General features: G+C 44.9%; 1 long non-coding RNA gene across 1 annotated transcript in view; it reads right to left on the bottom strand.

Annotated features, from left to right (window-relative positions):
* The window catches only part of LOC147737039 (uncharacterized), a 163,871-nt gene that overhangs the window by 102,141 nt on the left and 41,098 nt on the right, over nucleotides 1-20,632 (bottom strand). The window contains exon 2 of the long non-coding RNA XR_015309281.1: nucleotides 7,196-7,315. This is a non-coding gene — a long non-coding RNA (uncharacterized LOC147737039). The remainder of the gene's footprint in view (nucleotides 1-7,195; nucleotides 7,316-20,632) is intronic.

The following is a 20,632-nucleotide window of genomic DNA, read 5'->3' as shown; positions in this document are numbered from 1 at the left end:
TATCATGGAACAGCTATTAGGACTTGGTTCCGCAAGCTGCAAACTGGCTCAGCTCATGCCAGAGCACCATCTCACACGATTCCAAGCACTCTGCCTTCAGGATTATCAAGGCCTGCCATAGGAGTGACTGATAGGAATCTGTGTGTCCATTTTAGGGTTAGATATAGGTATACTATATCTAAAGCAAAGGGTGATTACACCACCTTGCCCCAGATGTCGTGCAGCCCGTTGTGTCAGATTTAGATGGCCAGCCAGGGGTGGCATAATACATGCTTCAGCCCCTGGTAGGCCCTGGGTACACCTATGCCCTGAGTTACAGGGTCTGATAAGGTGGCCCAGTACCAATTGGAAATGTACCTAAGGTACATGGAATCCATTTTAGAGAGAGAGCAGTAGGCCTGGGGTCCTGATTGGCAGGGTCCCAGGCCAACTAAGTCGGAAAACCAGCAAAACACCAGAAAAAAGTTGGGGGCAACCATAGTCAGGTATCCACCTTCCTACACCGGCGCTCTGAAGGCTGCACCACTCATCGCTCTTGAGCCCTCAAGGGAACAAGCAGCAGTTTTTTGACCCACCCACCAGCCCCTGTTGCAGAAGTTTGGGAGTAAACAAAGTTGTGATTTGCAATTGATTGTGATGCATAAACGTCTTGTCTAGGCCTTTTCTCCCATTGTAGATTGATTCCAAGATTGTGTATGCAACTGAATACTAGTCTATAGGCCTTTTTCCCTTTGTAGAAGTGTGATAAACTGTATGCAATAAAATGGTTTCTCTGTTATAAGACCTTTTTCTCCTTTGTAGCAATGTTTATAGTATGTTGGGTACTATTCTGGGACATCCGCTCTACAAGGGCGGGGGTAGGAGTGAGGGTGCTCTTCAGACAAGTAGGTCTGCCGTCTGCGGCGTGACGTCGGGAAGGTCGGCGGATTGTTGAGAGTCTGGTAGTCCGTAGATGGCTTCGTCGTCACTAGGGAACACTCGTGGGCTTGCGTTTGGTGCAGAGGAAGGCGCCAGAGAGCGGCTGATTTCCGTGACTCTGCGCAGTGAGTCCTGCTGCTCCTGCTTCTCCTGCAAGATCAGGTCCGCCGGTGGGGAGCAGGTTGTTGTCTCCTGCGAGTGGTGAGGCGTGGGCGATTTGTTCCGGCGATGTCGTTTCGATCCTCTTGAGCGCGACATCGTGGCAGCGTCCTTTGCTTTCCGGGGCGCCTCCTCCACCCCGCCGTCCAGCCAGGCTTCAACCTCATCAGGGTTGGTGAAGAAGTGTGTTTTGTCCTGCGCCACCACTCGCAATCGAGCCGGGAAAAGGAGCGAGTATTTGAGACCCATCTGTCGCAGTCTTCGCTTCGCCGCCAGGAAAGAATGTCTCTGTATCTGCACCTGGACAGTGTAGTCAGGGAAAAACATCACCGTGGCGTTGTCAATCCGGATGTCGCCGAGTTTCCTGGATTTGCGCAGGATTGTGTCGCGATCCCTGTAGTTGAGGACGCGAAGGATCAGCGGTCTGGGGTTAGAGCCTCTTGGGCACACGGTGCGCGCGTTCCACCACAAAATATGGCTATAGCGCGCCCTCTGGCAGAAGGCCTCTCAGCCAGTCTTCCACATGTCCTGTGGGGTTGGTCCCTTCCCATTTCTCTGGTATGCCCACCAATCTAATGTTGTTTCTTCGTGCCCGTCCTTCCGCGTCCTCCGCTCGTTCTTCCAGGAATTCCACCCTGTTGAGGAGGTCACGTACATGCTTGTCCATCTGACTCATCCGGGGCTCCAAATTGGCTACTGTCCCCTCCAATGTTGTGGTGCGGTCTTGCAGTTTCTTGTGGTCAGCCCTGAGATGGGTCAGGTCTATCGCCACGCTGTCTATCTTCGTTTCTAGGGAGGTACGAGTCTGTTGGAGGGATTCCTCCAGGCGTTCCATCACAGCTAGCACATTGTCCAGTTTTGACGTCACGTGGTCAGAATCCATCTTGGGCGGCGACTTGACTTGTTTCCCCCTCAAGGATGTGCCGCCTGTTCCAGTGCGTGTCTTCACTCCCCCAGACATAAGCAAGGTGGTATGTGGAAGCGTCCTCTATGCTCAATGCGGGCAGTTCTAGTGGGTAGGTTGCAGCAGCTATGTGGGTGCAGGTGAGGCGTCAAGGTGTCAGTCCCCAGGAGATATCAATCAATCAATCAAGCATTTGTATAGCGCGCTACTCACCCGGAGGGTCTCAAGGCGCTTGGGGGGGGCGCTACTGCTCGAACAGCCTGGTCTTGAGTTGCTTCCTGAAGTAGAGGTGGTCTTGGGTCAGGCGGAGGTGGATGGGGAGGGAGTTCCACGTTTTGGCAGCCAGGTAGGAGAAGGACCTTCCTCCCGCGGTGGCTCTTCGGATGCGTGGAACGGCGGCGAGGCGTGGCTGGTCAATCGCAGCTGGCGAGTGGGAGTGTAGAAGGTAAGTCGGTCGTTGAGGTATCTGGGGCCTTGTTTGTGGAGAGCTTTGTGTGCGTGGGTGAGGAGTCGGAACGTGATTCTCTTGCTGACGGGGAGCCAGTGCAGGTCTCTCAGGTGTCCGGAGATGTGGCTGTTTCGAGGGATGTCCAGGATGAGTCGTGCTGAGGCGTTCTGAATGCGCTGGAGCCTTTTCTGAAGTTTGGCTGTGGTTCCGGCGTAGAGGGTGTTACCGTAGTCCAGTCGGCTGGTGACGAGCGCCTGGGTGACCGTATTCCTGGTTTCGGTGGGGATCCACCGGAAGATCTTCCGTAGCATACGAAGGATGTTGAAGCATGACGTGGAGACGGCGTTGACTTGTCTGGTCATCGAGAGGGAGGAGTCCAGGATGGAGCCCAGGTTGCGTGCGTGGTCCGTCGGTTTGGGTGCGCTGCCCAGGGCAGGTGGCCACCAGGAGTCGTCCCAGGTGGAGGGTGATGATCCCAGGATGAGGACTTCCGTCTTATCTGAGTTCAGTTTCAGGCGGCTGTTCTTCATCCACTCGGCTACGTCTTTCATTCCTTCGTGTAGGTTGGTTCTGGCCGTGGCGGGGTCATTGGTGAGGGAGAGGATCAGCTGGGTGTCGTCGGCGTAGGAGATGATGTTGAGGTTGTGTTGGCTTGAGATGGCCGCGAGGGGGCTCATGTAGATGTTGAACAGCGTGGGGCTGAGAGATGATCCTTGTGGTACGCCGCAGATGACTTCGGTGGCCTCTGAACTGAACGAGGGAGGCGGACTCTGTGTTCTTCCGGCGAGGAAGGAGATGGTCCACTCCAGAGCCTTCTCTTGGATTCCGACGTTGCTGAGGCGCTGCACTAGGGTGCGGTGGCAGACCGCGTCGAACGCTGCGGAGAGGTCCAGGAGGATGAGGGCCGCTGTTTACCCGTTGTCGAGCAGGACTCGGAGATACGCTGAGGTGTACCCGAGGGTATATAGTCAATGGGTCGCTCACTACTGACCTCACCAGCGGGTGTGACCCAAGAGCATCACGGTAGATGCAGTCATTCTAGGCGTGTGCGCCTTTCGTAGCTCTGGAAGTGTAGAAAGCAAAGTTGCAGCACCAACTCAGTACACTGGTGTTTCGGAATTATTGCTCCTCATCAGCAGAGTGTAGGTTTCTTCAGGGTTTGCTGGGCAGGCTGCCAAAGTATTCACAGGTATGGTACCACTGAAGGCACGTAGGAGCGGTGTCCGAGCTCGTCAGCTCAAATGGTTCAAGGGAACCAAATATAAGTATATAGTCAATGGGTCGCTCACTACTGACCTCACCAGCGGGTGTGACCCAAGAAGATCACGGTAGATGCAGTCCTTCTAGGCGTGTGCGCCTTTCGTAGCTCTGGAAGTGTAGAAAGACAAGTTACAGCACCAACTATGTACACCGGAATTTCGGAATTATTGTTCCTCATCAGCAGAGTGTAGGTTTCTTCAGGGTTTGCTGGGCAGGCTGCCAAAGTATTCACAGGTATGGTACCACTCAAGGCACGTAGGAGCGGTGTCCGAGCTCGTCAGCTCAAATGGTTCAAGGGAACCAAATATAAGTATATACTCAATGGGTCGCTCACTACTAACCTCACCAGCGGGTGTGACCCAAGAACATCACGGTAGATGCAGTCCTTCTAGGCTTGTGCGCCTTTCGTAGCTCTGGAAGTGTAGAAAGCAAAGTTGCAGCACCAACTCTGTACACCACTCGGCTACGTCTTTCATTCCTTCGTGTAGGTTGGTTCTGGCGGTGGCGGGGTCGTTGGTGAGGGAGAGGATCAGCTGGGTGTCGTCGGCGTAGGAGATGATGTTGAGGTTGTGTTTGCGTGCGATGGCCGCGAGGGGGCTCATGCAGATGTTGAACAGCGTGGGGCTGAGCGATGATCCTTGTGGTACACCGCAGATGAATTCGGTGGCCTCTGAACTGAACGGGGGAGGCGGACTCTGTGTTCTTCCGGCGAGGAAGGAGATGGTCCACTCCAGAGCCTTCTCTTGGATTCCGACGTTGCTGAGGCGCTGCACTAGGGTGCGGTGGCAGACCGTGTCGAACGCTGCGGAGAGGTCCAGGAGGATGAGGGCCGCTGTTTCCCCGTTGTCGAGCAGGACTCGGAGATAGGCTGAGCTGTACCCGAGGGTAGGTCGCAATAGCGGTGTGGGTGAAGGCTGGTCGTCAAGGTTTCAGCCCTCGGGTGATGAGCAGTGTTAATCCCAGTCTCGCTAGGATCGTCAGCGAGGCGTTTTGTCAGTCCCGCCCCGCAGGCATCATGGCTAGTGTCCGCTCAGATAAGCGCAGGTTGGCAAGGCAGGCGGGAGGGATGCACGGCAGGTGTAGCAGCGAGGTCAGTTAGCATCGCGGCATATGACACAGTTCGCCCTGCGCAGCTTACTGCGTTTCCTCATGGTAGCATCTTCCCAGGTGGAGGTACGCCTCTCCCAAACGCTGACCGTGTCGTCCCAACCTCCCTCGTGGTATGTGGTCACTTCCAGCAAGCGGGGGATGCGGGGGGAGTCTCAACAGGCAGTGTTGCCGCGTCGGATATCAGCAAGGGAGGCTCCAGCTACTGGCAGTCGTCTCCCAGCAGCCCGTCTCCCGCAAGCCCAGGCTCCTTACCCTGCAGGGTCTGTCCTTGTGGGTGGCATCCAGCGAGTTTGGCTCTCTGCCTGCGGCCTTCCGCAGCCCCTCTCCGCCGTCGGGGTCGGCCATGTGTGTGTGCAGCTCAGGGGTGATCAGGGCCTCTCTCCCCGGTGGGGGTCTTGCGGACGTCCGAGGATCGGTGCAACGCTCTCTGGTGTCTCCGTCGGGACGAGGCCACTGCTCAGCTCATCCGATGACTCCGCAGGCGCAGCCACGCCGAGGCGCCGCGCCACCGGTGTCCTTTATGCAGTCACCTCACCACTCCCGCAGCTCCGTAGGCATCCGCGAGTCTGTGCAGGGGGGTTGCTGTGGTGGATCCAGCGTAGGGGTGAGGGGGTCGCCTAGCTCTCGCTTGTACTCGGCTGGGTCTCTGTGGGGCGGTGGGCAGGCCAGCTACCAGGCCTGCCGCTCCCACTGAAGCTCCTGTCTCGCGTAGGCGGGAGCGCCGGGCCGGTCTCGCCCAGCGCGGCTACTGTCGCTTCGCCTCCGCTGGTGCGGGTCTGGACATGCAAACAGCCCCAGATTCGGCTGATGTGTGGGTGGGGGTTATTCCAGGGTCCGCTCTCAGCTGTGGCTTTATCAGGATGCAGGAAACGGAGAAACGGCCCAGGGAAGGGGAGCCTTGATCGGAGCTCTACCCTTCCACGTCTGTCGCCATTGCGCGCCAAGCCACGCCCCCTGCCTCCTACTCATTAGTGTTGTTTTAGTAACTGTTTCTATCACGTGTTCATGTTTCATTGACTTGTATTAGGAGAGAAGTGTATAAAAAGTACATGGGGAACATAAGCATTATATACTCCAACTTGCTTTAGGGTGGATGCTCTCGTCCATTGCAAAGACAATTGTCACATGTTAGTTTGCTTGGCCTTTTGCTATTTTTGCATTAAATGTATGATAGATTTGTTGGCCTCCCGGTGTGTTGTGTTTTATTTTACATATCATAAGAGATGACGAGGAAAATGGCAGTCCAGTATACACATTCTTCATATAAATCAACTCACAGTATACTGTTCTGGAGGTTCAGTCCCACAGACATTATCTCTAACTGAACGCAGGCACCCTAGGAAGCATGTGCTTTTCAAACCAGTTGCCCTCTGATGCGGCACTATTGGATAAGTCAGTTTGTCTGAATTTTAGAAGGGTTACCGTATCTAGTGCACTCTGTTAGTCAGTGCTCACCTGTGGTAGTAAGATGTTAATAGGCACCTTATCACCTATGCACGGTGCAGGGCTTTGAGTTACAGAGCTCCTCATGCTGTGGAGAAGATGATGTCACATTTACCCATTTTCCCATACTTGGTCCTGATGTAATGCCAACAGATTGCTCCATGACTACACACGGCATGAAAAATGTTGACCTGAAGTATAGACCCCAGCTTACCAGCAGGTCCATAGGTGATCGACACTTTCACACAGTGATAGGGGCCATTAGTTCCTCAATTTCTCTGCCACTGTTTTTAATCTCAACATGGACCAGGAAGATCACATTAACTATATTGTGGCAACTGGTCGATAGTTGATCTTATATTCATACTTCATCAATCTCACATCTTATGACACAACATCCTCTGTCCTACTATGCTCATCCGGCGTACTTAATAAAAGATCTCCGACAAAGTGCGGCGTACTTAATAAAAGATCTCCGACAAAGTGCCCTCTGGTGGTGCCCGCCAGGCATTGTAGCGCCGGCCTGGTGAGGAGTATAGCCCAATGATGAAGCATGTCACCTTCAGTTGAGTAAACGCAACTTGCCTTAACCCCTTCGCTGCTCATGACGAGCTCAGCTCGCCATGCAGTACACTGGTCGTGTGCTCATGACGAGATGAGCTCGTCATGGACAATGGGATTTGTAAAAAATGAGCACCGGGGAGAAATTGCCTTAGCATTGATGTGGTTAAAAGCACATGCTTACTAGGGTGTCTGCGTTCAGTTACAGATAATGTCTCTGGGACTAAACCTCCGGAACAGTATACTGTGATTTGATTGTGTTTTATTTTAACAAATGTACATAGTAAATATTGGTGCTTGCTTGTTTCACAAAAATGATTGGATACCTGCCTCGGAGCGCACTTCTTACAGACGAGTATGGGGTTATCATGTTGCTGCTACAAGGTCCTTACCTGTGTGAGTTATCGGGAACGATGCAGGGGGCAGACCCAAACCAGCCACACGTGGAGATCAATGACAAATACTGAAGAATTAACAGAGCTTCCAAGCTGGTGACCATTACTTAATTGACCCTGAAAATAAAAGACAAGTTTTTAGTATTCTGGTGACTCATGACCATAAAAAACAAAAGGTTATAAATTCAATATTGTGTCAAATACTTAAAAAATGGAACTGGATGTGCTGAATCGGATGTTGCCCCAGGTCATGCGTGACACCTTTCACCACTATTGCTTATGGGACTTGTAGTTTTGTTTTTCTCATTAAAAGGATGGGTTCTAAAGTCCCAGTGATCTAAGCGATGTTAGTTAAAATCAGAGGCCTGAGTGAGGGTGAAGCATGACACTGCCCTGTTTAGCAGTGAGATGAATGACAGTTCCCCAGCCCTTCCATTCTTTGACAGACACGAGGCTCGTCAGCCATTCATATTTTTTTGCAATGGGAAAGAAAGTTTTATTGCAGCTTGTGCCAACTGAAGAGATAAAACCCCTGTGCATGTTTAATTGACTAATGACAAACATGAACAATGAAGAACATGAGTTTCTGGAAAAGTATCAAGCACCCAATCAGAATCAGCCGCCCTTCACACCCAGGAATTCTTGAGGCTTTGGAGAGGGTGAATTGCACGTGGTATAAGAGGAACACTACATTGCATCAAAGCTCACTTCTCAGGGATGTACTGAACTGCCAGCCTCATGGCACACTTAGCAAGCTCTTCAACTCCTCCTCCTCAAACTGTTGACCAGCTATCAGGGCAAATGAGCCTGCAGCAAAGCATCGCTGGCTTGGTTCCACACCAGACCAGGCAAGGGGGTCAACTCCACACTCCTCCAAGTCAGCAAGCACTCTGGTCGAGCCAGTCCTAATCCCACATGGCTGTTCCCCATCACAACTATTTTAATGGTACTAGGTTATGTTTCTGCTAAATGTATGAGTCAAAAAGTGAAAGATTTTACTAGGAAATGCTGAAAGAGAAATCATGACGTTTTTCAATATTTCTGAGTCTGCCACAGTACACAGGAGCATTATTTCTCTACAGCAGCAAATCATGTATGTGCCCTGTAGAAAGCATGTTTGAATGAAACATGGAATGCGTTGCAGCCAACAATCTATGCAACATCATAGCAGAGTGCAAGATAACTTGTGTTATTATTCCAGCAGAACGAAATGCCATTCCTAATGTGTACGTCATTTTAAAGACAAACCCAGAAAAATGTATGGTCAGTGTTGTTCTTCTGCCAGTTAAAAGACAATCTCCATTATTGTGCCAGGAAATAGAATACTATGAGAAATCCTACTCTATGGCAGGGTGCTGCCTGCCACTATATTGCAGGTTACTTCCAACATAATCTGATTTATACATACATATTCCAGGGTGCTGCCAGCGATCGGGTTCGCACACAGCAGTCTTTAGCCACTCAAGTACTCCGGCGGCCCTAACACTAAATATTTGGGACAAGGTAGTGAGGCATAGAGAGCTGATCATATTCCCTCCCCATACACTCTGTTCCAGTTACCGCGCGCACAATCATATTTGCTCTCGTCCCAGGAAACTCCAGGAAGCATTAGACACCGGACGCCTGAAACCGACGTATTGGAACTGATGGAGCAAGGTAAAGAACAAAATTTTGTTCAAACTTGTGAAGTTAATCTCCCATAATGATAATTAAAACTAATAAACTTGTGGTGAAATTCTTAATCAACTTAGTTTAAGAAAGCATACATCATTACATTTGGGGAAACACTAATGTGCTTTTATGTTGCAAACGCAAAGAAAAATAATAAACTAACCTTGTCTATTGTCTTTGTCAGTATTAAATGCGGCAGTTAAATTAATGAAATAAAAAGAAATTCCCTTGAACAGGACTAAATAAACTGAGCTAGAAGGTCAAAAACAATGACAAGATTGACGTATGTAAAAATAATTTTTTACAATTTATTGAAAATACAAATGTTAAAAAAGTGGACAATTAGGGAACTACTTGACAAAAATTATTAAAAAAGAACAATAAAAATAATAGACATTCAATATTGACCAGCAAAATTGAGACATGGAGACAGAGAACAGTAAGACATTGAACTCGTACAATACTAGGTGTATATTCAAACTCTATTTCTGACACCTATGTTATGCACACCACAGTACAGTACTTTATATATCCTTTTTAAAATCGCATGTCTAAAATCGGGCTGCAGGTAAGAAACTCCTGGTACTAGAGCATTTAAACGTGGGCTGTAGTCATTCCAATATGGTTGAGCCTTGTAATACGTTCGCAAAGGACTGCCTACATCTCTGGTTACGTGGAGTGACTACACGTAACCAGAGAAGAAGGCAGTCCTTTGTGACCTATCAATGAAACAGGTCTTCACATCGCAAGGACATGACGTAAGCGCCCCTGGTTTTTTAATTATTTGACTCCACATAACCAGAGAAGCAAGTAGTCATTTGCGCTCGAATAGTGAAACACGAGTTCACGTCGCAAAGACATGACAAAGGCGCCCCTGGTTTTTTAACAAGGCTCAACCATATTGGAATGACTACAGCCCACGTTTAAATGCTCTAGCACCAGGAGTATCTTACCTGCAGCCCAATTTAGACATGCGATTTTAAAAAGCATATATAAAGTCAGCATCTCTACTTACATGCATTTTAGTATGGAAAACAATGGAAATCTGACGGCCTCTAAAAGCGGATTTTAAGGGAGATTATATTGACCCCTGTACTACGACAGATATCAAACTTAGTCTTGATAAAGGTGGATAAAACTGTGGAAAACCACCAAAACGCGTCGACGCACCATTTAGTATAATTCACAACTCGGATACCTCTGTTGATACACTGTACTGTGGTGTGCATAACATAGGTGACAGAAATAGAGTTTGAATATACACCTAGTATTGTACGAGTTCAATGTCTTACTGTTCTCTGTCTCCATGTCTCAATCTTGCTGGTCAATATTGAATGTCTATTATTTGTATTGTTCTTTTTTAATAATTTGTGTCAAGTAGTTCCCTAATTGTCCACTTTTTTAACATTTGTATTATCAATAAATTGTAAAAAATTATTCTTACATACGTCAATCTTGTCATTGTTTTTGACCTTCTAGCTCAGTTTATTTAGTCCTGTTCAAGGGAATTTCTTTTTATTTCATCGGTTGGTTAACCCTACTTCCCTTGATTCTTGTTAAGGGGTACCTCTCATATTTACCTCCGCAGTTAAATTAATGGCATGTGCTTATTTTATGTGCTTATGCTATGTCTTTTCGTGATAAAAGCTCATGGAGTTCCTGCCATTCGAAAAGGAGAAGTAAATATAATGCTGCCTATATGTGCTTTGCTAGGTAATATAATTAACAGGATTAATTAGTAAAGGGGAGGGTAACAGAATGGGTCTCAATTCTCTAATTAATTGATGTCTTGTGTTTGTTTAATAATAGTTTCCAAAGTGAGGCCTAAAAGTCGGTTCAGAGAACATGGCTGACAGAGCTGCTAACGCGAAACCGTGTCCAGAGTAAACTCTCTACGCATGCGCAGCTGTGAAGATTTTTGCTGCATTCCGATTGTGAAATGGAAAACAGTCGCGTTGAACGTGCTCTTAGAATAGATGACTCAAGGACAGGAACTTTGTAATGACTGCCAAGGTTAGAAGGAACCTGATGTTCATGGCTCAGGAAAAAATGTATCTTTCTTGAGGAAGCGAAGAAGAAATAGGGAAGTGAAAGACAATAGGGCTTATATGAAGCCTGGATTTGGTCAAGAGTCGAATGACTTAATAATTTTTATCGTGGACTGACACAGGACAGCCAATGAAAAGCTTGAACTCACTGAAAAGAATGTAAAATGTAGAAAGTTTAGCTAGAGAGAAAGGTATAAAGTCTGACACTATGAGCAAGGAAAAAAAAACTCTTACTTTACGATTCCTGAGTGTCGTGTTATGCTGATGGACCTTTGGCGCATGTAAGGACAGCAGACTTTCATTGATTCTTTCCTTTAGGTGAAGTGAGAGATAGACAGGGAAATAGATTTAGGGAATCGGAAACCATTATTTTATTAATTTTTCATGTTTCTGAGTTTGCCTTGAAACGTCAGTTTTAATTCATTTCCTTATTAAAATGCTGCTTTCTTAATTGCTTTTGAAATAAAGATTCTAAAACGTTAAATGCTTTTTTTTAATGAAGAATAAAGTTAATAAAATTTAGATTTGAAGAGACAAGCTGGTCTTGTTTATTCATGGTCTAGTTTCCATCAGTTGATCCAATCGCCATAAGTGATTTGATTTTAGTAGGGCTCGACAAATCTAAAAATTCTCACTTGACCTGCAGGTCGAGTGAGTAGACTTTTCTACTCGACCTAACAGCAATACACTCGACCCACAATTGATCGCATAATGGACTTTTTTCAAAACATTTGCAGCGCCAACAACCGAGGAAAACGTTGGCCACCCAAATTAACTAAGCTAATAAATAACCGTATTAAGTAGTTGCATCGCACAAAACACTAATCACTTCTTGGATCATCACACAAACCACTGGTACCCATGACTGTTATCAACCTTGGAGGGAGAAAGGCAAAGACTACCCTGCATCAGCAGCAGGAAGAATGTGAGCACAAGCACGCGAATACATATGCACACACACAAAAACACACACACACACACACACACTAGGGCTTGACACACCAAGCAAAATTACCAACTGAAAATGCAGGTACACAAAGGTCCCACACCAAAAGCGAATGCAACTCTCAACACAATGCCAAACAGACATTCTCGAACTGGGTCACAAAAGAACACTAGCAATGTGACAAAAGAAGCAAAATAGTTGAAGGAGACAGTCACCACAACACCACTTAGACTAGAATAAGCAAATATGTGTCTCCCTAGTACACCTCACCCCTAGAGCTAACACAGACAGAATAACACCTCATTCAACTGTCCTATTTTTTCTCCCCGGAGATCTGTACCCCGAATGGTGGAGTTCTATATATCTTAGCAGAAAAAGAGGCAGGATAAGAGGAAAGAAAACTATAAGCATTTGCAATGCAATAGGTCTCGCATTAACGCGCGTTAGAGCTATTGACATTGCAAATAACAATGGTGCCTTTTATTTTTGTTTTCAAAATATAAAAGGCAGTGTCGTTTACAATGCCAATAGCTTAAACTTGCGTAAATGCGAGACCTATTACATTGCAATTGCTTGTTTTCACAGCACCTAGGGCCATATGTATCAACACATTTCCCCATAGACACAGAATGGGCAAAACCCTTTGATACATCTGGCCCTTAGTCTCTATTACTTCCCCAAAGAAGCAGTTTTTGGCAATCCTAGCAACCAACCAAAGACAGAGAAAAAAACAGTAAGGTTCTACACTAGTTCGGCCTTGCTGTCCCCCGCCCATGAACCTTCTTGATGGGGACTCGTAGGCTAAATTAAAATTGCAGGTTACACAAGGCTCTCTCTACAGCAAAAGCAGTAGCCCTCAGCTGTTTGCATAAAATACAAACGGATGCACTGTATATTGCAATTTGAGTTTAGCAGACGGCAAGTTGCTATTTTAAGATGAACTGGTGACTAAGCTACAACACGTGGTCCGGATCTTCACAGGACGTGCCACTGTGTACTTGGTTACTGTGACTATTACTACTTGTTTAGTGCCTTATACCCAAGAGTATCCAGGCACTGGGCAGCAATCTCTCTCTCTCCTCTGAAACCCTCTGCTCTGGGAAGGAATACAGCAAGGAGAGGGCCACGAAAATAATCAGACTTGGCATTTTCTTTAAAAGAATAATGTATAAACTGGCGCAATCTTAGATATGTGCGACGATTATTCCAGGCTTAGTTAGTGAATACCAAAAATGATATCATTTCAGCCCTCAAGCAAATGGTAAGCAAAACTGTTTTATCATATACTACGAAGAGGCTGAAGAGTAGAACTCAGATGTGTTTTTCACTGACGTGGTGGCCATCTTTTAGATGCACGTACAAAAGAGACAGCAGAGTTTAACCATAATTCTCTGAGGGACCCACAACCAAATTATGGCCTTATGTTTTCTGTTAATTTTGTGCTCAGGACCTACAATAAGCGATACCAGCATTTTGTGCCAACCTGTAACCATTATGTTGGAGGCCTGTATACAAAGCATTAAACATATTAATTCTTGAAATAAAGGCTGCTACAACCACAATGGCATGGTGTGGGTTGAATGTGCCAAGGGGAGCTGCTGTATCCTCAATGCGCTGTGTCTGTGCACCTAACACCTTTGTTTTACTGACCCTTTTTGGTGAACCTGAAATCTGTTTCATTTTTCCAGAGGTGTTTGTGTCTTAAGTTGGCTTTGCCCCTTTCACTAGCTGAGAATCATTCCTGTTTAGATTTTGTTAATGATTGAGATATTGTGACTTGTTCATAATAGCGGACTATTGTTAATTCGTGTGTTGTTGGCGAAAGTAACAAGGACCCCCTGTTTGTGCAACAGAATATGTTATACAGGGAAATTAGACAGTGTGGAAAAAGGCATCAAAATTGATATCACCAGGGAGAAAACGACATATAGAAGGCACAACAATCAATTAAAAAGTGCAAAATTTTGTTTTTTTATTAAGTATATATACTCAGAATAAAAACATTTAAATTCAAATACAAAAACAAATAATACATTCGACCTATTCTAATTATAAAAAACAATAATTGGCATACAAAGTAAAATTATCAATAACACAATTAATTGTAAGTTCATAAAACAGTGGCAAACAAATGTAATCTTCGACGCGCGTTTCGGCGTTTTATCGATTATCATTTCCAACGGCTGCGGGACGCCAGGAATCCACCGATCGGAACGCCCGCAGGTTGATGTTAACGCTGCAACCAAGACATTGGGCAAGAGGAAAAGAAGTGGCGGACAGGTTGTCGGTCACCTTAATTGTGCAGGAAGAAAGGATTTGAGTCACCAGCATGTGTCTGTCTTCATCTTTTAATAACAAATACAGATTACCAAATCAAGCAATGAAGATGACGGGAAACACATCGTAAATTACACCCATTGAGCAATGACAAACTCAGATCTAAGATGAAACTGCTGCACAGCACTAGAAATGGAAGGGCACTAACCAAGCATCCAGTAACTCACAGCGATCCTCATGAATAGATTTGCGATTTGAATCATTAGTGAATCAACTCAGCCCACCCTGCAGCAGCACCATGATGATAAGTTTTCCCAGCTCTGCAGTTTAAAGAAACAATGTTTTACACGGCTAAGCCTGAAACGCTGTTGAAGATGAAAAAGGAAAACGTAGACTCGAGGGCTGACCTGTGAGGGTGAAACATGACGGAGCCTCGTTTAATGAAAAGAAATTTAACGTCAAAACTGCCTCACCTCTGCCAAATCGCCCTGCGCTTTTCCCGAATCCCGACTCCACCGAGGAGAGCAGGTGTGGTGGCGTGCTACGTCACTGCTGCACTTTAAGCAGCACAGCGCGGGGGCAGGCCAGGGCCGTCATTGGTAGCGCTTTCGCTGCCTACAAGATTGACGGCCCTGGCCCCCAAACAATAGGCAGTGCGTGCATGATGCCCCCTAAAGCCTTTCACCGCGCACCGCACCACCTGCACTCCACCTATCGTGAGTGTGTGCATGAACATGCTGCCCCCTAAAGCCTTTCATTGCACACCGCACCGCAATGCTGCCACCTAGAGCCTTCCACATGCTACTGCACCTACCAGATAGCACTCGCCAGGCCAGTCAAGTAGGCCTTGAAACTGACTCGACCTGCACAAAATTCACTCGCATTTGCGAGCGGGCGAGTACATTTGTCGAGCCCTGTTTAGGTAATGTGTGATTTTTAAACCATGGTAATGATAATAAACTGCAGTTGTATATAACATGTAAATATTAGGAGATTAGTTTGTTAATCAAATCACCTGATTCAGTTAGTCAAAAATTGTCTCATTGGTGTTATGGGCCTGTGTATGTGTTTAATGATTAATGGTGAGTATTGAGGTGATAGGTAGCGTTTGTGAGACAGTTTTTCAATCAGAGCGCTGGATCAATTACTTGGTAGCAGAGGTACGGTTACTATGGTAACTAGCATGTTACATGGTAATTACATAGGATCAATGTCTAAAACATGTGAAGTTTGTTTAGTTGTTATATGTAGTCGAAGGGTTTTTTCCAGCAGTGTGAAAATTCCTGGTTTGTGCCGGCATGATTAGTGTGACAGGTGAAGTTACACAGTGCATTTGTTCTGTTTCAAAATAGTGGTATCGTCGTATGTCACAAGTGTTGTGGACGTACAGCACAAGTTTAGGGATTTTAGGTGTGAAAGGTAGAATGTATAGTGAGGATTGTCTATGAAATCGTAACTTTCGAGTACAGGGACTTATGTCCCGTTTTAAAACTCACTGTGAAAAGAGTAGTAGAATTTATCTAAGCTTGAGGAAGGGTAAGGAAGCATTTTCTATTTTACTGGCGGATGAGGATTTCTATTGGTGGTTTAAAGTCCTACTAAAAGATTTAGGTATACATGGTTAGGGATTTTTTCCGTATGAATGTGTGTGAATGAAATTTGTAATATTCGATTGAGTGAAACTCTAAATTGTCTCTACGGAGGTGTAAAAAATCTCTGTATGTGCATTTAGACAGAAACAAGTTTGTTATTACCTGCTAGAAGGGTAGAGTAGCCTTACTTTATCGACAAATTTAAATATTCTGTGAAAATAGCGTTGTCTATTTCACGTGGAAAGAATACTTGAATGTTTGAGAAAACTATCACTTTATTTTAGTGAAACAGACAAATGGTTTCTCTTTTTGTGAAGTTATTAACTCAATTGAAAGTTTTGTAAATATGGCGCTGTGAAAAGATTTTTGTAAAGGAGGGGTCAGTTAAGGAGCGAGTTGAGAGACAGAGAAACTTCAGCGGTAGCGTACGTCACTAGAGTCGCGCTGTGATTGGCTAACACACGTCACAGTATTCGCGCACGGATTGGTTCATGTGACTAGGCAAGCTTATAGCTGATTCGCTCATACAGAAAACCAGTAATTCTATTGGTTGAGCAAAATACTGACGAAGCTTAACCTGATTGGTTAGTTAGTGAATTTCGCGCACGGATTGGTTGGTGTTGGGGAATAACAAAGGAAGTTGTTACGACCTATTCCGAAGTAAGAGAAATTGTTTAAAAACATGGATTATTATTACATGAAATTGAAAAATAAAATTAAACCGGACAAGAAAATTTCAACTCGAGGCGGAAGACTAATTCATAAGTACAAAACACATGCAGCTTATATGTTAGGTGAATATGGTTATCATACTTGTCTTTGGATTGAGAATTGGATGAAGTATACTGAAAATGATGGTATGTTGGCATGGCCAGAAGACGGATCATTTAACATAGCGGTTTTGAAAAATTTAAGAGAAAGAATGATGAATCTTGTACCAAGGCCTAGACCTATTCAATTTGAAGCTTAGTTGAATGGGAAGATTAAATACATGAATTAGAATGAGAGAGTAGAGGAATACCAAAAAGATTAGATAGAGAAACACATCAGGATAGAATGTGTTGATGGAGAAGTGCAGACATGTGTGATGGCTTGTACCCAATGAGATTAATTAATGAGACAACTGGAAAAAAGCATTCCCAAAAGAAAAATAATATTAGAGAAGAGAGTGATTCAGAAGATGCGGTATTAGAAGAAATGTATACTAAGAAACCGCCACCTTATCAACCAGTTTGTGCATGGACTACTCCTCCAAGTGCACCAAAAAGAGAGATAGTTGAGACATCCCCTGAAACAAATTCGACTAATAGAAAAACACCTGAAAGAGTAGAAACAGGATGTAATTCAAATATATCACCAGAAAATAGTAATTTTACTGAAACTTCTGTTCAAAGAAATGAAACCCCAAGAAGTGAAATTAGACCAGAAAGGTATGAAGGATTACCATTACCACCAGATACTTCAGAATATATTCGTTCTGCGAATGAATTAATACAACAGTTAACTAAAAGCATGGAAGCAGTAACAGTACCTGTAACAATTTGACCTGTTCTTCCAGTATTTGATCAAAAAGAAATAAGACATTCAGCTTTAAATGTCCCATTAAATTCAGAAATACAGAAAGTAACTGAAGAATTTTATTCAGATTTGACTGAAATACATCGAGAGACAATGATGATGCCTGACTTAACTTTTAATCAAAGTTTGTCATGTAAAACCCCAACTGGTGCAGATTTTGATTCTGGATCGCTAGAAAAAGAGTTTGAATAAAATTAATTTAACGCAAACCCCAGAATGTAAATTACTTGATGTTGGAAAACTGAAAGCAGATATAGAAGAATTAATAATTGGTACAATTGGAACTGACAGTCTGAAGGCATATCAGGATGATGAATTATTATTTATTTGCAAAAGCATAACATGGAAAACGAAAAACAGATATGATCAATTGGAAGATATGGCTTCTGAATTAGAAGTAGATTTAAGCAAGCAGAAGAATTTGCAGAAATATTATAGGGTGCATTTCTCTGAAAAAGACATTGAAAATATGAATAACTCAGGAAGAATTACTCATATAAAAGATTTAATTATGATTTTGAGAAAATGGGGTGAATTAAGTAAATGGAGACCGAAATGGACAAAGAAAAGAGATGAAGACAGAACAAGTCTAGCTTTTCCTGTCAGAGAAAAGGAGAAAGTAGCAAATGAGTTTACAATGAGGGAAATTGCAGGAGGAGGGTATGTCCATGTCCCATGGACAAGACAGGACATTTTACTGTTCAAAATGATTTTCCCCGATTAAGAGAAAAACCTGTGGAATGGTATCGACAAGTAGAAATATTTGTGAAAGTTTTAAAAGTTTTGTGGGTTGATCTTGATGGATTATTTGACATAGTTGTTCCATAAGATCTCTGGACAGAATGTAAAACTTCTATAGATTGGTCTAGAGAAGAATATGAACGAGATAAAGTAACAGGTGCTCCTTCTCCAGAGGTAATGAGAAAATACGAACAAGTAATTGTGTTTTTCCTCCAAAAGAAATAGATTGGGTTAAAATAGATAGCACAATTCAAGAGACAAAAGAATCAGTACATTCATTTTATGAAAGATTACTGCTGGTATTTAAACAATACAGTGGTTATGAGCATTTAAGTGAGAAGGACATGAGCCATTTTATATACAGATTTGTATATGGCTTGAGACCTGAAATCAGTGAAATGGTAAGAACTGGAATAGTTGGTTGGCATTCACACACAGTAGATGATATTTTGAGAAAAGAAAAATACTGTAGTGATGAGATAGATGCTAAACAAAAGAAGCTGAAAGAAAAAGCAATGTGGGCACAGGTGAAAGTGGCTGAACAACAAATAGCAACTTTAGGAAACAAGCATTGGAAATGCAATAGGTCTCGCATTAGAAAAGTTGGAGCTATTGGTTTTGTAAATGTCAATTTTTTTGTAATGTGTTGGTCTTGAAAATAGCCAAATTAATAGCTTTGTCATTTACAATGCCAATACTTTAAACTTTTTCAAATGTGACACCTATAGCATTTGTAATGCAACATGTTTTGTATGTACGTGACTTAGATGTATTCATCTAACATAAGAACGAGTCTGTTTAAATTCAGCTACGTACTTGCTATAACGAGTAAAAGAATGGGTGCTGCATCTTACACCGTGCTGTGGTTCAAACACATGGGCTGGGTGCAGGGATCGGCCGCACACTTCTGTTTCCATTCGTCTTGAGAACGTGATGCTTGCATGCAGTTTCAGCGCCCACGTTTTAACTCTAGCAGCATTAGCGCGCTAGTGATTGCACCCAACCAAAACACCCCCAATCCCGTAACCTCCGAGGCGCTCTCCAAGTCCACAGCGACTGACTGTAGTTTGTAATACGCACTTAACACTATTGGGCAAATAACGCAATGCTTAAACGAGTGTGCAACAATAAATTTATGGAAACAGTTATGTTAAAACTTGTAAGGCACAAAAATTATTTTATTAAAGCAAACTGAAAAATGATTGTTAGTTGCAGTTTAGTTAAGAACATCCCACATCCGTGTGTATGTAACTCATGCTGCGCTTGGGCGGCGGGAGGGGTCTGCAGGCACTGCCGATGGCGCTGGGGCAGGCTGTGGTGGGAGGCGGGAGGCGTCTGTAGGCATTGCCGATGGCGCTGGGGCAGGCTGTGGTGGGAGGCGGAAGGGGTCTGCAGGCACTGCCGAAGGCGCTGGGGCAAGCTGTGGTGGGAGACGGGAGGGGTATGCAGGCACTGCCGATGGCGCTGGTGCAGGCTGTGGAGGGAGGAGGCTGCAGGCACCGCCGATCTTCTGTAAATATCGGCGCTTGGGCAGGCTGTGGTGGGAGGCGGAAGGGGTATGCAGGCACTGCTGATAGCGCTTGGGCAGGCTGTGGTGGGAGGCGGCTGCAGGCACCGTCGATCTTCTGTAAATATTGGCACTTGGGCAGGCTGTGGTGGGAGGCGGGAGGGGTCTGCAGGCACTGCCAAAATAGCTTCTTGCGGATGAAAATATACAGAACTTACCAATACCATTTTTAGCCAAAAATAAAATTGGTGGTATTTTGGGGAGAAGTTTTGAAAATAAGCCACTTACGAATAACATTAAAAAAAACTAGGTGCATGGGGTGCAAAGTGCACACAGTGAAAGGACAGAAGGGTGGAAGGAAGTCATACGAGGATGTGGGGAAGGAGGCGCATACAAGGGAAATGGAGATGGGCAGGAGAAGGTAGCAGTCAGTGGCGAACAAGGAGCTAACAGAACAAGCATTGGCGGCCGTGAAATGAAAATCAGCGGCGAAATGGCCTGGCGGCCGTGAAAATTAAAGTGAAAAAGCCTTTGATGTAGCAGGAGGCAATTAGGGGAGGAGAATGGCTGGGCTGAGGCAGAGCGCAAAGCTTTTGATGCAGCAGGGGCGGAGCGGGAAGAGCTACTGGCGGCACCAAGCAGACGATTTGATGTTGTGCATGCGCATTTTAACTCATTGCGCTTGCGCATTGAGCTAAAAGCGCACATGCACTGCATCAAATCGCCCGTCTGGTTAAACTCTGGATAAGCCCCTTAATCTCTCGCCAGCTCGAATGCGCAAGCGCATCGGCAGGCGAGACCTAATAAAAATGTTGATCAGAATCAAGGGAAATTTAAAGGTAATTATAATAAACCAAAATTGATGGGAAATGTAGAAGAGTTGAAACAGACACTCCCATGTTTTAATTGCGGCGAAATTGGACACTGGAAGCGCGAATGTAAGAATCCGCCCAGAACTTATTTAAAAAATACATCATTAAATCCACAGATGCAGAATGAGACAAGCATTTACAATGCAATGGTTTCGCCTTTTTAAAAGTTTGAGCTATTGGCATTGTAAATGACAAAATCTTT

Source organism: Lissotriton vulgaris, chromosome 1_1, assembly GCF_964263255.1.
Source record: "Lissotriton vulgaris chromosome 1_1, aLisVul1.2, whole genome shotgun sequence".
Classification (NCBI taxonomy): domain Eukaryota; kingdom Metazoa; phylum Chordata; class Amphibia; order Caudata; family Salamandridae; genus Lissotriton; species Lissotriton vulgaris.
Note: the sequence above shows the minus strand (reverse complement) of the source record. Positions and strands in the feature narration are given on the sequence as shown.